The sequence below is a fragment of the Rhinoderma darwinii genome, chromosome 11 (assembly GCF_050947455.1).
Source record: "Rhinoderma darwinii isolate aRhiDar2 chromosome 11, aRhiDar2.hap1, whole genome shotgun sequence".
NCBI classification, from domain to species: domain Eukaryota; kingdom Metazoa; phylum Chordata; class Amphibia; order Anura; family Rhinodermatidae; genus Rhinoderma; species Rhinoderma darwinii.
Genome location: NC_134697.1, coordinates 53,442,028 through 53,446,477, shown reverse-complemented (window position 1 = coordinate 53,446,477; position 4,450 = coordinate 53,442,028).

Below are 4,450 nucleotides of genomic sequence, written 5' to 3'. Positions count from 1 at the left end.
AGTATTTTTCTGGAAACTTTATTTGGTTTTGTCGATGATATAAAAGTCCATCTAAAGGATAGTTATATAATTTTAGGGTTACATAGACAAATGCTTCCATGTGGCCATATAGCCCCTAAAATCACTAAGCAAGCAATATGAAGATCAAGGAGCAGTATTGATAAGGGTTGGGTTATAAGAAAAATATCGTACACTTTGAGCATCACATGGAGCACTATTAAATCCATTACAACAAATAACAAAATGGAAAGAATATGGCAACTACAAACCTGACAAGAGAAGGCCACCCACCAAAACTCGCAGTCCGGGCATGGGGGGCATTAATCAGAGATTCAACAAAGATACCATTGATAACACTGAAGGAGCTCTAAAGACCCACAGCAGAGATGGAAGTGTCTGTCTATAGAACCACTAGAAACCATACAATCCACAGAGTGGAGCTTCATGGAAGAGTGGCCAGAGAAAAGCTAAAGCTTAAAGAAAAACATAATAAAACACATGAAAGAAGATTCTCTGGTCAGATGAGAATAAAAATTTAGAGCGTACCTAACTTTTAAGGGGACCCTCCAGAATAAGCTGTTGTACAGGGTGGGCCATTTATATGGATACACCTAAATAAAATGGGAATGGTTGGTGATATTAACTTCCTGTTTGTGGCACATTAGTATATGGGAGGGGGGGAAACTTTTCAAGCTGGGTGTTGACCATGGCGGCCATTTTGAAGTCGGCCATTTTGTATCCAACTTTAGTTTTTTTCAATGGGAAGAGGGTCATGTGACACATCAAACTTATCGAGAATTTCACAAGAAAAACAATGGTGTGCTTGGTTTTAACTTTACTTTATACTTTCATGAGTTATTTACACGTTTCTGACCACTTATAAAATGTGTTCAAAGTGCTGCCCATTGTGTTGGATTGTCAATGCAACCCTCTTCTCCCACTCTTCACACACTGATAGCAACACCGCAGAAGAAATGCCTCCCGATCTGACCCCCTTAGACTTTTATCTTTGGGGTCATCTGAAGGCAATTGTCTATGCTGTGAAGATACGAGATGTGCAGCAACTGAAACTACGGATACTGGAAGCCTGTGCTAGCATTTCTTCTGCAGTGTTGCTACCAGTGTGTGAAGAGTGGAAGAAGAGGGTTGCATTGACAATCCAACACAACGGGCAGCACTTTGAACACATTTTATAAGTGGTCAGAAACTTGTAAATAACTCATGAAAGAATAAAGTAACATTAAAACCAAGCACACCATTGTTTTTCTTGTGAAATTCTCGATAAGTTTGATGTGTCACATGACCCTCTTCCCATTGAAAAAACTAAAGTTGGATACAAAATGGCTGACTTCAAAATGGCCGCCAAGATCAACACCCAGCTTGAAAAGTTTCCCCCCTCCCATATACTAATGTGCCACAAACAGGAAGTTAATATCACCAACCATTCCCATTTTATTTAGGTTTATCCATATAAATGGCCCACCCTGTATATGAGGAATAACACTAGTTCCGGCCATTATACGACTTGTATTCTGGATTTTTCAGCAGTTTTCCCTTCTGCAGGCTCTATCTCTAATTCTCAGTTTTCTATGAGCTAGTGGGTGGAGCCTAACTTATAATGTCTATAATGTCTACACTTTACACTGCACACAAAGAAAAGAATCCGGCTCTTCTGTCCTATTTATCACGTGTGTGTGTGTGTGTGTGCGCGTGTGTGTGTGTGTGTGTGTGTATATATATATATGCTGCAGTAATGAGCAGTGTAGCTTAGAATCCAACACTGGGGTGACATATAAATCTAACCGAGAGCTGTAGCATGTCTGTGTGTGCCTCTCACTCTCTGCTCCTGCGCCCTCCTCCTGATCCCCCTCCCCTGCCCATAGACTTCTACAGAGACTTTGAAGAAACATACCCCACTTCCCGCAGTCTGTCTCCTCTGCTCTGTAACTCAAGATGGATTTTGATAGACAACAGGGGGTGGACAGCAGATTATAGGAAGGGAGACACCAAGTGGCAGTAACTTCACACAAATTTTTTTGGCCATCATGGAAAACGCTCTGTGTGGTGCAAACCCAACACTTCCCATCACCCCAAGAACACCATTCCCACAGTGAAACTAAAATAAAGAGAAACAAAAAACACGGCACAATATGGTGCCGATTACCCGAGGGTCAATTACATATAAAAAGCAGGAAAAAGAGCAATTGTGCTCAACCTTGTAGCGTTGCGCAGGCACAGGCACAACACTGGTATGAGTATAAACAATTTCCATGTATAGAAGCTGCAGCCAGGGTGCAATTTACACTGGCAATATAATATATATAATGCCACAAAGTAAAAAGGGTATGTAAAGTAGAAAAAAATGTATATCTATATAATTATATGTGTGAGCATATAAATATATACGTGACCCTAAATGGCGCTGCTAAAAACAGTGGGTAATCAAATGATAATATAGAAAAGGTTTTAATATAATAAGGCTACGCGTTTCAACGCAGGACGTGTGTCTTCATCATGCCAAATACTGTATATAATAGTATATAAGTTGTCTTGGTCACCATTGTATGTATTTGGCCTGATGAAGACGCACGTCCTGCGTTGAAACGCATAGCCCTATTATATTAAAACCTTTACTGTATTATCATTGGATTACTTACTGTTTTTAGCAGTGCCATTTAGGGTCACATATATATTTATATGCTCGCACATATAATTATATAGATATAAAAAAAAAATCTACTTTACATACCCTTTTTATTCCCACAGTGAAGAATAGTGATGGCAGCATCATGCTGTAGGGATACTTGGCGGTAAAAACAGGGCAATCTGTAAAGTACAACCGGTTTCAGTCTGCCAGAGATTTGAGCCTGGGACGGAGGTTCACCTTCCAGCAGGACAATGACCCCAAATAAACTGCTAAAGCTTCACTGGAGTGGTTTAAACGGAAACATTTAAATGCCTTGGAATGACCTGGTCAAACTACAAACTTCAATCCATTTGAGAATCTGTGCATGAATTGAAGACTGCTTTATATCCACGCAATCCATCTAACTTGAAGGAGTTGGAGCAGTTTTGCCGGGACGGGATGGGCAAATATCCCAGTGCCTAGATGTCCTAAGATAATAGAGACATACTACAAGAGACTTGTATTTGTATTTGAAGCAAAAGGTGGCTCCACAAAATATTGACTTTCAGGGGGTGAATACTTATGCACAATAAAGTTCTCTGTTTTTTTGTTTTAATAATCTTTCGTGTCACAGGAAAAAATATTTTGCACATTCAAAGTGGTAGGTATGTTCTGTGAATCAAATGGTATAGACCCCTTAAAAATCTATTTAATGCAACAGAAGAGGTAAAACACCAAGGAGATGAATACTTTAACATGGCACTGTATATGTACTAATTTTTACCAGCTTCGTTATTTTTATTCTGCCCAATGCATTTCATAAGCCATAGAGTATGGGCATTGTTCTTGGGGTTTACTTCAAAATGCTATATGTTAAAGTTTTCCCATCCTTGGATCTGACAGGTCAGCCTATGAAGTGAAAACTAATGGGATGTACTCACAAGCATCTGACATCTTTAATTTGGCTTCAGTGTTCTGGGAAGCTTTGAACACTCAGAACAAAATCCTTCCTTCATTACGAGATGGATTAAAGGTAAAGTCTTTTCTAACTACTGTAGCTTTTTAAGACATCACTCATTCGTGGCATATGTAATGCTGAAAATGGGGCTATAAATTCATATGCAAATTCAATATGTCAATGGTTTTCATTGAAATTACTTTGTACTTTATGACATGTATGCTGTTATTTCTTTGTCGTCTTTATATGCTGTAGTTTTCTCAAAAGGCTTTTACCATCAGCACCTCAAGTTTAAAGCATGCCTATCATTCCAAGTGAATTTTAACATAAGCCATCATGTGTGTGTACTTGAGTAATAACAGTATTTTTTTTACCACAATTTCACCTGCATGATGTACTTTCCAGTAGTTTTCCCTTTCTGCAGGCTCCATTTCTAATTGTCAGTTTTTCCATGAGCTCTGCTCCAGAAAGGCCGGCACTACCTGATATGATGATTTCCCCACATTCAAGAGTACTGCACCCTTTCCCTTAAGCCTCAAATCTGTGCCTACTTCTAATAAACTAGCACATGATTCTGATCAGTGTCCTGGGTGAAATTTCCATGTTATCCCAGCTTAAAAATACTCTGATCAATTACCTGTTTCTCCGTGAGACATGACAACTGACTGGCAGCCTATCCGCAGATCTACCAGTCCCACGGATACATCAGCAAAGTGTTTAGGACATTATAACTAACAGGGCCGGCTCCAGGTTTATGTGGGCCCTTGGGCGACACTGACTTAGTGGGCCCCTTTGCAGGGGATCTCAGGGCGGCAGTAAAACGGCAGAAAACAGCAGTTTGTGCCCCAAGTTTGGCCCCCAGTTTG